This window comes from Bos taurus, chromosome 12 (assembly GCF_002263795.3).
Source record: "Bos taurus isolate L1 Dominette 01449 registration number 42190680 breed Hereford chromosome 12, ARS-UCD2.0, whole genome shotgun sequence".
Classification (NCBI taxonomy): domain Eukaryota; kingdom Metazoa; phylum Chordata; class Mammalia; order Artiodactyla; family Bovidae; genus Bos; species Bos taurus.
The window spans coordinates 9832129-9846585 of NC_037339.1; the positions used below are offsets into that span (position 1 = coordinate 9832129).

Below are 14457 nucleotides of genomic sequence, written 5' to 3' on the forward strand. Positions count from 1 at the left end.
TCTCGTCTTTGATAAGACTGACTTCTTAAATTTCACATCAACTAACTTGGATATTTTTAAGTTGGGGAGTCATAAATTACCCCCACGTAATGGAATATGTAAGAAAAAATGTGCGTGCTAAGTCACATCTCACTCCGTGCAACCCCGTGGACTGTAGCCCACTAGGCTCCTCTGTCCACGGGATTCTTCAGGCAAGAAGACTGGAGTGGGTTGCCATTTCCTTCTCCAGGGGATCTTCCCAACCCAGGGATCAAACCCGAGTCTCTTGCATCTCCTGCATTGGCAGGCGGGTTCTTTACCACTAGCGCCACCTGGGAAAGGTAGTGGTGATTTACATGTGTTTACTATGCATCTGATCTGAGCTTTCCTCACAGAAGCGCATCCAGCAGGAGAGTATAGATTAAAAAGTGAGGTATTCCAGTCTAACAATGCAAACTCTTCAGACAGCTCCTCCTTGGGATATGAATGTTTATTTATTTATTTGACTGTGCTGGGTCTTAGTTATGGAATCTAGGATGGATCATTGTGGTGCTTGGACTCTCTGGCTGTAGCTCGTGGGCTCAAGTAGTTGGAGCATGCAGGCTTGGTTGTTCCTCAGTATGGGAGATCTTAGTGCCCTGACCAGGGAACAAACCTGCGTCCCATGCATTACAAGGCAAATTCTTAACCTCTGGAAGACCAGGAAAGTCCCTCTTCCTAATACTCTTTACTAGCTTTCTGGTCACCTGTAGTGACCTTTCCTGGTAGCTCAGTTGGTAAAGAATCTGCCTGCAATTCAGGAGACCCTGGTTTGGTTCCTGGGTTGGGAAGATCCTCTGGAGAAGCGATAGGCTACCCACTCCAGTATTCTTCAGCTTCCCTGCAGTTCAGCTGGTAAAGAATCCACCTGCAACGTAGGAGACCTGGGTTCGATCTTTGGGTTGGGAAGATCCCCTAGAGAAGGGAGAGGCTGCCCACTCCAGTATTCTGGCCTGGAGAGTTCTAAAGACTATAATCCACGGGGTGGCAAAGAGTCAGACACGACTGAGTGACTTTCACTCACTCACTAATCTGCAGTGATGCCATTTGCCAGTGTGGTTAACTGAACACCCTGAAGGTATTCATTCTGGTTGATGAAATAGTGACGTGCCTTTTGTCTCAGCCAGTGTTCGAAGGGAAGCCATTTCTTCTTTGCTGACAGGAGATGACTAGTCCTTAGCTCTTCCTGGTGCCACAGACACCTGCATTCTAGCAACAACTCCCATGCGGCCCCTTGTCCAGTGGGGCCTTGGGGCAGCCCTTGATGTCATATCCTTTCCATTCAGCTTCACTGACTCCACAGACTCCTACCATATTTATCAGCCAGCACACTAGACTGTCTTCTGTGCCGTTCAGCTATGTGTCTTTCTCAACGCAGGAGCTGAGGTGGCCTTTTTGGGGCAAAGCATACTCTCTTGTTCCCACTGCCTTCCCAGGATGAACTGTCTCTTCTATCCCAAAGCACATATGCCATAAGCTGTGCAGGGACTTCTCTTCTGAAGGTCCCCAAAGCAAGTGAGATCAAAGCCTTTCTGGTCTACAGTGTCCTCGCTAACCTCACCAGATACCATAGAAGCCCCTCCACTCCAACTAGTCAGGAGCCTTCACAGCAGTTAAACAAGCCCACTTCACTCTCTCTCTCTACATCAAGTTGAACTGGGACAACAGGTCTGGACTGTTAGCATCTCCTTCTTTAATAAAGGATGAAAATTATAAGATTATAAGATCAGAAGTCTTGATCATATTATAGAAGGAAATGAAAAAATCTAGAAAATACATTTCCCTCTAGGTATCAGTAAAACCAACTCACAAGCCTACGGCCTTACTGAGGACTAGAAAATGTTACTTTGACTGTCAGAGCCACATGCTGCTTTTCCTTTTGTCTTTGCATTCCTGCCACAACGCTCCTCAGGCTTTTGGAGGCAGATGGATGCAGCAGGTTGAACACGGAGGAGGTTGTGTCAAGAAAATAAGGGAAAAGCATAGTAAGTAAGAGAGAGCTCACACTTCGGTGGATAGTATTCTAGAGCAGGAATCTCAAGCTTATTTAATTTGGACGTTCTCCTAAACAAAGCTGAGAGGTTGGCACAGATCCCTGTTTGTGTACTGTAGTCCTAAGCTTGAGACTTGACCAATATTCCAACACCGTAAGAGCTGGAGAACATACCCTTTACACGAGGATCAACTTTAGGATGTGTTTCTTACTTTATTGGTGCAGCCCTGTAACCTCTTCTGATGTTTAGTGAACAGTAACTAATACGTTACTGTGAATATTTTGTTCCTGTATTTTCTTCCTCAACCCTGAGTCATTTTCTTACTGCTCTTAATTTTTTTCTTTTAATCTAAAAGTTTTTATCATTATAAGATCAGAGACTTTTTCCATGGCAACATATCTGTGTTATCGCTCATTTATTAAATCATATTTATTTTAGTGCTGTTATTAAGATTTTAAAGTAAAATGACTGCTAAAAGCCATTTTTCATTTTAATACATAGTTTTCTTTTTTTGAACTTTGAAAGTTTAGTTTTGATTGATTTTTAATGACAAAGTCATCTTTCTCCCATGTTAAATTGATTCTCAAGTACTCTTAGGTGATACACCAGAAATAACCTGAATATTTCTTTGAAGTTTTAGTATTAGTTTTATTTCTCAAAATCGGTTGCAATTTATGATCTTTGTTCCATAGCAAACAGGCTACATTTATGGACATGTATAATTTAAACCAAATATTCTTTTCTAAACCTTCTCTTTGAAAGATAATTAATCTCATTCAATTAAGAATAAGCATTAAGCTAGCAAACTAAACTTTACATTTAATTATGAGTTTCACAATGTCCTAAATAACCTTGAAGAATATACCACAACATTGGTCATGTTTTTTAAACAGTTAACAAAAAATAGATATATTCTCACCTACTGAATTATATTTTAGGGTGCGTGAAAGAAACTAGGCTAGCTATTCTCATTTTATTATTTTGCACATACATGTATATGAACTATCAGAGGAAAAGAAACTAAAAGGTTGATTTTCAAATGCCATTTCTTTGCTAAGAAAAATATTTGTAAATCCATGGAAATATTGATTTGTATGAATCCACATAGACCCCCAACACATATCATGCCTGATACATACTAAATTCTTTTTTTAATTAATTTTTTAATTGAAGTACAGTTCATTTACAATGTCATGTTAGTTTCAGGTATATAGCACAGTGATTCAGATATATATATATATATATATATTATATATAAAGAAACATACCCTTTATACTAGGATCAGTTTTAGGATATGTCTCTTGCTTTATTGGTGTAGCCCTGCAATCTCTTCTGATGTTTAGTGAGCAGTAACTAATAAATTACTATTGATATAAATTTCTTCCTATATTTTCTTCCTCAATATATAGCTGAATATATATATATATTATTACATATTATTGTATATTATATTGCATATTATTATACATTATTGCATATTATTATTATTAAATATTAATGCATATTATTATATATTATTACAAATTGTTGAGTAGAGTTCTCTATGGTGTAAGCAGGTGCTTGTTAGTCATCTACTTTCTGTACAGTAGTGGGACATAGTAACTTTTATAGGGGATTATAGCTCAGTAACACCTACTCTCCCTTGCCCACCTGCCCTTGGGGGAGGGTACACTCCCATCTTGTTAGTGATGGATTTGTTCACGTGATATGCACTGGCCATGGAATGGGAGTGAAGGTAAAGGAAGGTCAGGTTCCAGTGGCATCTTTAGGGGCCAGTGAAAGTGTCCGTCAGCCCTCTTGTCATTTTCACTCCGGCACGACCTCAGCGTACTTATATTAGAGCTTCTCCATCAAAGGAAGCTCTTGAAGGAGCGTCATGGGGTAACAAATCAGAACCTGACCACGCGGTCTGCCTGGCATGGACCCACTGCAGCCAGCTTCCAAGAGATCAACACATATTATTGTAAACCACTGAGATTTGGGGAGTACTGGGTTCATAGCATCATTGGAGCAGTAGCGTATAAACACAGCCACTGATACATAGAGGACATGCGCTGGTAAAGCAAAACCTGAAATTTGCATCTCATGGCTTTGGAGCTGAGTAGAAGGCAGCAGAAAAACTGTTATTTCTGACTAGATCAAAAGGGAAGTATTACTTATGGCCAAATATTTGACAAAACTGATACCTTAAGGGACTCAAGAGGCAAACGATATACCTAATGAAATCTGTAGGTTTGGGCAAGGCGATGTTAAAACAGAATATTACTCGGTGTAGTTGATAAATATCATGAGACAGATGAGCTTGGCAAAGATTTGGACTTTTTTACAAGAAGGGATAAAGGAGAAGAGAGAATCCAAATATGCCTGGACTTTCAAAGTTTCAAGATGTAACTGATTCTCATCTCCAGCCTCTTCAGCCTTCAAATGATTGTCAGATTAAGAGCTGGGGAGAAAGATCAGCCTAAGGTAAGACTGTCACATCTTTTGTTAAGACCTCTGATGGGATTCAGATGCCCTCCAGGAATTTTTTTTTTTTTTTCCAAGAAAATAGCTCAGTGAAAAGAGACTAAGGACACAATCCACAGAAGTCTAATAATTTCAAAATATCTGTGAGTCTATAGACGTACTGGCACATGGTAGTAACTGAAATCAAATCTATTAGAAACATGTTTTTGAGAGAGTCATAGTGTCAAAAGCACTGTTAGAAGCGAAGTTGCTTAGTCGTGTCTGATTCTTTGCAACCCCATGGACTGTAGTCTACCAGGCTCCTCAGTCCATGCAATTTTCCAGGCGAGAGTGCTGGAGTGGGTTGCCATTTCCTTCTCCAGGGGATCTTCCCAAACCAGGGATTGAACCTGGGTCTCCCGCATTGCAGGCAGACGCTTTACCATCTGAGCCATCAGGGAAGCCCAAAAATAAGCAGTGTAAAATTTGGCCCAAAAGACTCTGACTGATGAAGTTAAACAGTCACTGGCCCCCAAATTTCTTGGGACAAGGGGCAGCCTGCGAATGTAGCTCAGCCAGCAAGGAGAGCCCTTTCTTCCATGCCTCCCTCAGATGTTATGAAATGCCTTGGAACAGGAGAGCACACAGAGGTAGAATCAAAGCCTTGACGAACAATGAACTTGAGAGATACTCGCAGGACCAGCAGAGCCAATCTAGGAAGAGCCCCTATCTCCAGAATAATGGGCCTCACAGTTTCTGCCCAGTGGGTTTTCAGAGTAGCTGTGCGACCATGACTACCGCGTGATTCCCTTTGTTCCTGTCTGAATAGGAGTGATTACTGTAGTTGTCTTGTTCCTTGCCCACCCTGCGTTTTGGAAATGTAGAGGGAAGAGGACTTTTTTTTTTTTATCACTCTGAGTTTTTAGATTTCCATGAGTTGCATCCAGCCATGGCATAGAGACTATCACAGGATGAAATAGGGAAGAACATTTTGTATTCTTTTACAGGTTAATCACTAAAAGGATGTTGCCTCTAAGCTTAAATTATATATAATGGCCCACCACTGGGAACCCTGCTTCCCAGGTAATGAGCATTAAGCTAAAATATCTTTGTTTAGCTCAAAGGAAACATCCTGACCAGATCCATCTGTGAATGACTGCAGGGAGAAAGAAATTAATACATCCCCTCAGAAGGCTGATGGAAACCAGGAATTATTTGACTTTACTCCCTCCCCTTTTAGTATAAAAGGAGCATGAATTCTAAGGAAAGATGGTTCTTTGGGGCATGAAACCATCATCTTATCAGTTAGCTGGCTTTCCAAATAAAGTCATTATTCCTTGCCCAATAAGTCTTCTCTCAATTATTGGCCTGTTGTGCAGCAAATTGTATGAGTTTAGACATGGTAACAGTATGATTCAATAATATTTTTTGCCTCAAATATTCATATTTACTCAATATGAATATATTGAGTAAAAGCTAGCCAAGGCAGCAAGCGTACTATATATACTGGTCAGGGAAGTTTATTGCACACAATCTAATCACTGAAAACCTTCATTCAGCAAATAACCATCAGTACAATAATAGACCCAGAATCCTCTAATTGCTCTTCCCTTTCATTTTGATGAGTAAAATTCATAATCCACAGAACCATTATAGCGATTCATCTGTAAAGCAGAGCTGATCACACGGAACACAGCTCTGATTACATCCGAGTCATGCCTTCTATCACCTTCTGAATAAAGTTCCTACTCCTTGGTATGTTTCACAGGATTCTCCAAGAAATGGTTTTTGCTTTCATTTTTAGTCTCATGTTTTCCTTTTGTCTTCACACTTTACACTTATAAATATTAAATGGAGAGGAACAACCATCAGTTGTTAGCTGATTCTCAACCAATTTAACTAGGTGTAAAATGTAAAAGCCATGCACCATAGCACAAGTAGCCCAACCACACCAAACTGGCCTCTGAACTGTTTCAACAGGAAATTCAAACAGAGAGTAACGAATTGACAAGGACAACTGCATGTTACATTGGTTTTACTTTATTTCTTGAGTCCCACTACTCAGTCTCTCCTACCTGCAATCATCTTCCTGAATTCCCCTTTTAACTGAACAAAAGTGAATTGTACACTCAGAAACTTCGGCCTGCAGCAGTTGCTGCTGCTTAAAAAAATAATAGTAGTAATGTGAGAGGAGGAGTCACGACAAGGAATACTTTTCTTTCATTTATTTTTCTAACTGCTGACACAGAGAAAGAAGACATTTACAGAAGAAATGAGTAAAACTGGCTACTCCCAAATCTCCAAATCAGATGATTTAGGCCCAGAAGAATGCTGAGATTGTTACACAGATTATGTAACCATTAGAAGTACATCAAGCTTCACGTATTTTTTTAAATGCCATCTTATTTTTTCCTAAATTGTCTTGGTTGTCCAAGTTTCTTAAAACCTCAGCACTATTTATATTTCATGCCAAACAGTTCTTGGCTCAGCGCGCCCTCGTGTTTATGTCCGTGTGTTTGTGGTGGTGACGGTGCTGTTGCGTCCTGTGCATTGCAGCATATTTAACAGCATCTGCAGCTTTTCCCCAACATTTGCATCTACGCTTTCCAGTTGTGACAATTAAAAAAAAAATTACAGATTTGCCAATTATTCTCTGGGGGAAGCAAGGCAAAAGTTCCTGAGCAAGAACTACTAGTCTACACTGATCACATTTTTTGAAAATTTTATGTAAATGTCCCCCCCTTCATCTTATTTACCTAGGTACATCTTTGCGTAGGTAGACCCACAACACTAGGAGACCATTCAGATGACCACTTGGATAGCATGAAGGCATGGCTACCTCCGGTGCAGCACTGTACAGTTGAAAGAACATTTGATTTTTCTCCTGAAGATCTTATGTCCAAGGTGTGGTTTCCAAATATTCAAATAGTAGAAAGCTCTTGGAAAATTATTAATCATTGTATGTAAAATAGAATATATCTATCCAACCAAATGTAATTGTTTTCTCCAGGATCCAATAAGTTAATAAATGTGAAAGTATATTATAAATGGCATTCTAAAGAGACATGTTATTATTTTTTAATAATGCTGTTTCTCTAAAACCAGTTTGAATATGAATATTGAGATACTCAGCTTGGGTGTTATTGTCTTTATTCTAATCTCAAGCCTCTAAATTAAGGCACTTGTATAAGAAGATCAAGAATGGATATGGTAACAGTTAACTCTTTTTAACATGAAATGATGTAGCAAATATTCTCTGAACCAGTTAAATTTTAATTGCTTGTACATGGATGATTCTATAGTGCTTTGCTCAGATAAGTGCTTAATAAATACTTGTGGAATTGAATTAACTGAACCAAAAGACATATTTCCTTCTAATAGATCTAGCAGTGTGACAGTTCCTAGTTTCATCATGTGGAAATAAATTATGATGCCTTTAAATAGAAACTTCGTATGGAATTGATAAAATAGGTTCAGAATAAACTCTCCCATATTTATCTATTACTGTTTCTTTGTTCCCCTTGTGCTCACTCCAATACCATAAATATTAATAATGTTTTCTTGTAATTTACCTGATAGTTTTATCAAAGCTGATAGTTTTAACAAAGTATTTTCCCCATGTTTCTCATTCCACCTTTCTGAAATGTCCCCATTTTTCAAACCCTGAATCAATGTTTCTCTCTTCCATAAAGTCTTCTATTCATGTTAAGAATCACATTGGGTTGTTAAAATTCTATTTATTGACACTACAAAATTATAAAATATATTACTTATGTTACTGTCATCTAAAATTTTTCATGTTTTGCATCATATAAATATTATTCAGTAAATGGATGTTTGTTAATTGGGTCTGGCCCAGAAAAGTGGAAGATCTATAAATACATAGACCATGTCTTACACTTATTTTGCATTCCATGAAGAATTCTTCTTTCACAAAATATTTGCTGAATATCTGCTATATGCAAGTGACTGTGCTCAGTGATTTGGGGCATGCAAAGATGTTCAACCTGCAATCCCTGTCCTCCAGTGTAAATGTATAATTGATAAGTGGCCTGGAGCCTATTTTATAATTGTATGAGTTCACTCAATTTAGAATATTTAAAATTTTTATTTAATTTCCACTACCATCTCTGTGCTTGTTTGTTTTGCTGTTGCTGATACTTTTTAAACTTGACATCTAAATGGGAATTCAAATGAATACCTTGAGTATCAAATTCATTGATGTATGATGGCATTCTTGCTTTTACTTTCCCATTATATTTCTTTTCTGTCAAAAGAACTTCAGCATACACATTTAAATCAGAATACACTATCCCATATAGTTTCAGTTTTCTCCCTCAAGTTGGTCCTTTGAAAATCCATCTATTCAATCTTTAGTCTTCCCTATCCTTTACTTTTAAATTCACAACCTCACTGCTCTGTTCAGAAGATTTTCCTCTTCCCTTTCCAAGTCTGATTGGTATGCTTTTGTTTGAGGTAACTCTGGAAAACACAGTCAACAGCAGCCTCTACACAAATAAAATCTGAATAAATACACTCTTACCTTTTCAATAGCTTATCCTTAAGGCTCCGTAACTGTCATTGCAAATGCTATTTATGCTGGAAACGAATGCTTTCAAAGGCCAGAGGTGCGTCTGGGTAATACGGTCTACAGTCAATTCTAGACAACTTTTTAGCCATTTATAATGCCAACTAACACTTCTTAAAAATCAGTGTTTATGGATATATGTCATTTCATATTTGTCCACAGCCAGAGAATGTATGACAGCAAGAGTGAACCCTAAGGTACATTATGAAATTTGGATGATTATGATTTATTGATATAGTTTCATCAATTGTAGCAAATGTGCTGCTCTGGTGGTGGTGTTTATAATGGGGGAGGTTATGGGGTTTACGTGGGGACAAAGGATATAGAGGACTCTCTGCTCCTTCCTCTGAATGTTTCTGTGAACCTAAACTGCTCTAAAAACATAATAAAGTCTTAAAATGTTTTAAAAATTAGTGTTCTATTCATTTTATTTGGGTTCAATAATCAAACTTCAGTAGATTATGCTTCAAGTTCAAGTTTTTTGAATTACCATCCTAATCCAGCTCTTTAAATCATAAATTGATCATAGATTAACCTGTGGTGATAATACACGCTCTATACTGCCTATTTATCATCTCTTTGTGTGTATCACTGCTCCAATATAGCTGATATTTATGTTAATAATAATGTAAACATTGACTAACATTATTTTCCAGCTACTTTTGCTAAATACTTTATATGTATAAGCTCATTCATCATCACATAAAACTATGAGGTATAAACTATTAATATTTCCATTTGTCATACAATGAAAATTAGACTCAGAGAAATTTTATAATTTACTATCGGTCATCCAGCTATTAAATGGCAGAGTCCGTGATTTTAATTATTGTGCTTACTTCTAAGTAAAATGTTTCATATATAATTTATCACATCATTCTTTTTTTCTAATATTGTTATGGTATGCATCATTGAAAATTGAGATATGGTGCAGCTTTCATTACTTTTCATTAATGAAAGCTGCACTATATCTCAATTATATATATATATATTAAACAGACTTAACCCATATAGACATTTGAATAAGTAACTTAGATTGGACTAATAATATGTGTTGCCTAGAGACTGAACCCTACCAAGTGGCTTCCTTTATTAGAGAATTATTTGTAATTTACATTTTTATATAAATAGGAATTTCAAAGTTTATTGAATGCACTTGAAATTTTTCTAACATATGCAAGCAAAGGTAAAAATCCAAATACTATTTTTCTTAAAAAAATATATAAAGATAGAATCTGTGATGTATAAAGCACATATAAGATATTATATATTAATTGCAACTTAAACTGTGCAGAACCATCACAAAAACATGACACCAAATACCATGCGTGAAGACATCTAATGAACAGAGCTAGCAAGATATCAACATGTAATTTTCTTAAAAAGTAAACTATCCATAATGAGAGATGGGGTGTATTAATTTCTAGTACCTAGCATAATTTTCAACACACAGTAAGAACCAGATGAATGATAACTAGTTCGTTCTCAGATGTGTTACTATCAATGGCAGGACTGCAGATCATTCTCCCGGATTCCTCCCTTTTCCCTTCTCTATTTCAGCTTACGTAAAAATGACATGTGAGTTAGCTCAGCTCTCCAGAACTACACTTCATGACACATGACAAGTCTTCAATATACGGTCCTATAGTGCAGTCTGGAAACAGCCAGGAGATAGACTTATTTAATCAGCATCTTGCCATGGCTGGGTAGTGTGACGATGGCAGTGCTCTAGAGAAAGAAATTCAGAGAACTGCCTTGATTCTTCCAATTGTCAAGACCACTATTGATCACTTTCCTAGAGCTACCAGATTCATACTATCTTCAAAGCCTGGCTGCTTGGCACCATTTTAGATTCCAGGAGATACCATAGTGTTAGTCTCTCAGTTGTATCGGACTCTGCGACCCCATGCACTGCAGCCCACCAGACTCCTCTGTCCACGGGATTCTCCAGGCAAGAATACTGGAGTGGGTAGCCCCCATCTCCAAGGGATCTTCCTGACCCAGGGATTGAACCAAGGTCTCCTGCATTATAGGCAGTTTCTTCACCATCTGAGGTAGCAGGGAAGCCCGTGAGATACCATAATACCCTGCCAACAATGCTTTCTTTTGTTTAAGCCTACCAGAGTTGGTTTGTTTTATATCTAGCAACAACAACAAACTGCCAATAAAAATCTTTACTCTTAAAACTTCAGTTGAAAAGGCAGGAACTTATACAGTCAGCTCAGAAAAATCTCTCACCATTATCAAGGGAGCTTCCCTTTCACTGTAGTCACCTAAATACTTCGTATAATGATTTTAATGTCATTGACAATTTAGTAGATGAAAATGACATCTCATTGTTATTTTCATTTTATGTCTTTGAATGCTAGGGAGATTGAATGCATTTTCGCATATTCTTTGGCCATTTACATTTCTTCTTTGTAAAATGTCAGTTAAAGTTCTCTGCTCATATTTCTATTGGGGTGTTCACCTTTTTCATATTGATTTGTAGAAGTTATTAAAAATATTAACTCTGTGTGTGCTAAGTATAATAGGATTCTTCCAGCTTGATAATATGCCCTCTAATTATTCTGGTCTTTTTTTTTTTTTTCCAACCAATCAAACTCCCCTCATTGGTAAAGCAATAAATTCTTCCAATTTTCTTTCTTTCTGACTTTTCCTTGATTTTTCACTTTGTATAGGGTGCCTTTCCTTACTCTGATTTTTTTAAAATTTGATTTGAATACTTCATTCTTTAATTCCTCTGGAATGCATATTGATGAAAGTAGAATTCTTATTCTTCTGATTTACTATATGATTTTTTTCAAAGGGCTTTCAATAATATTTTTAACCACCTTTTTTTTTCTTTTCTGATTCAAAATATCCCTCATAGTAGGCACATGATATTTGCTTTTATTCCTCCTGATCACACCATTTTACATAAAGTGCATTTTTGTGGACAAATGTCAGTCATGTGCCCAATGAGTGGGAATAGGTCTGGCCCAACCAGTGGATCCAATGAATTAGATGTTCTTTATCTGAGATTCAGACTCTTGAAGAGGCAGACAACAAACTGAAAATGACTGGAGTTCATTTATCTCAGCTATGACTCTACGAGAGGCTTAACTTAGCGCCACTGTCCACAGGGGTGGAGTAGTCAGCTCACTGTCCCTAGTAAACTAGCTCTTCACCACACAGTTTCCCTGTGGGATCCCCAAATTCTTAAAATAAATTTTTTCTTTTCTGCATTTACCCAGAACCAGTTTGTATTTGTGAAGCCAAACATCTAAAGATTAATATTTGCATATTAATAGAAAAAGTCCTAAAGAAAGTATAAAATATATTCTTAATAAGAAAGCAAAATATTGGTGTATTTATTGTTGTCTTAATGCAGGAAGGGTCAGAATGCCACTCAATGTATTATCAATGTATACTAAGCCTGTGGCTGCCCACATGGACTTCAGGTTGCAGGCTGCTGTGGCCAGGGTTGGCAACAGAACTTTCCAGAGAAATTCTTACATGGTATAAGAATCTGTAGCAAGAGAGCAGACCCTCTTCCCAAGCCTGGGTCTCTGCAGCCAGCCCAAGGATCCCTGGGAAGGCAGTTCAGCAGCCATTCGTGAAAGAGTCTTAGAGCATATTACAGACTCACTGAGGCTTGTGTTTCTGGGACGCTATGGAATGACTCTAAAGAAAGTCTTGTCACATCAGAGCAGTTGAAGATAAATGGATATAAAAAGAAATCTCCCTAAGTATCTCCAGGTAATTCCTAGGAACTGATCTGATGATAGTGAGTCCCCCAGTTCACTTTTGGATCACTCTGTTTAGACCCTCATTCTCTTTTTTTAACCATATTTAACTGTACAGTTCAGAGGTATTAAGTACATTCACATTGTTGTGTAATTCTCACCATCATCCATCTCCCAAATTTTTCACTTTCCTAAACTGAAGCTCTGTCCCCATTACACTCTAAGTCCCCATTCCCCTCCCCAAACTCCTCCACCCCCTAGACCCTGGGATCTACCAATGTAGTTTCTGATTCTATGAATTTGACCATTCTAGGTATCTTATATGGGCTTCCCAGCAGGTGCTAGTGGTAAAGAACATGGCTGCTAATGCAGGAGACATAAGAGACTCAGGTTCGATCTGTGTGTCGAGAAGACACCCAGGAGGAGGGCATGGCACCCCACTCCAGCATTCTTGCCTGAAAACTCTTATGGACAGAGGACCCAGCGGGCTACAGTCCATGAGTCAGAGTCAGACATGACTGAAGTGACTTAGCACGCACGTGTGCACGTATCGTGTCTGTTAGACCCACATTCTAACTGGGATCAGCAAATGTCTATAGATTAGGATTCTACTCTGGATTTCAAACCACCCACTAAATTATACTTACTATGGCTTGAAAACAGTAACTCTTGAAATTCTTAGTGTTCCTATCTCAGTTGACATAATTTATTTCTATTTGTTTTGGACAAATGACATGAAAATTCCTTTGAAACTTCCTATTTTCTCAAGATGTGGACCTGCTTCCTAAATATGTCCTTATTCTAACCATGCCTAACTGCCCTTACACTTGCTCAAACCATCACCATCTGTCTCGTGAATTAAAGCAATCACCCTTTCTGCTACTCACCTTGCCTTCCTGGAATGTTATCTGAATGTGGCTGCTTGGTTGATAGTATTAAAATCAGGCTAGATTAAGTTTTGTTTTGTTTTTCTTTCAAATCCTCCAGTCATCTGCCTTCTCAATCAGGTTAAAAGACAATTTTTTTGTTGTTTTTACATAGAAGGCCCCGTGTTTTCTGACTCCCCATGACCTGCTTTATTTTCTTCTTAACGTATCTCATTACCTATCACACTATCATTTACTTGTCTAATTATTTTGCAACCCGTACTCACATGGAATGAAAGCTACATCCATGAACGGAGATTTTTTTTCATCATTACATCTATAGCATCTAGAATTGTGTCTAACACAGGATAGACACTCAAAAAGACATGTGTTGAATGAATGTTTCCTTTCCCAGTCAAAAAAGGAAATTTTAGATTCTCTGTCACAGTCTTCTATTGAAAGCTTCTAGAGAAAAATCATAGCCAGGTAATTTCTTGATTAAACAGATTAAAAATACAAAATATTTACAATATGTTACTGGCATTCACCATGAGAGGTTTAGAAAATAAACCCCAAAGTAAAACCTTACACAAAGACTTAATGCACCTGTTTCGTAAGTGTTTTAACAAGAAAGCACATGATTTAGAAAAGTCTACAGAATAGAACATTAAAATAGCTAAAGAGATACAGTAGCTTCCATTTCTACAAAACTTTTTTCTATACAGAAATTGTTTGAAAAAGGCTGTGCCAGTCTTTATAATACCATTACAGTGAGACAAAGTGGACACAGATCGACTCAATTATCCAGGAAGTTTAC

The 14457-nt window shown here is 37.7% G+C and overlaps 1 non-coding gene across 1 annotated transcript; it reads right to left on the reverse strand.

Moving 5' to 3' along the window:
- Positions 1-4847: 4847 nt before the first annotated feature.
- On the reverse strand, positions 4848-4919 carry TRNAC-GCA (transfer RNA cysteine (anticodon GCA)). The gene has a single exon. It is a non-coding gene; the product is annotated as a tRNA-Cys (tRNA).
- Between the last annotated feature and the right edge of the window lie 9538 nt (positions 4920-14457).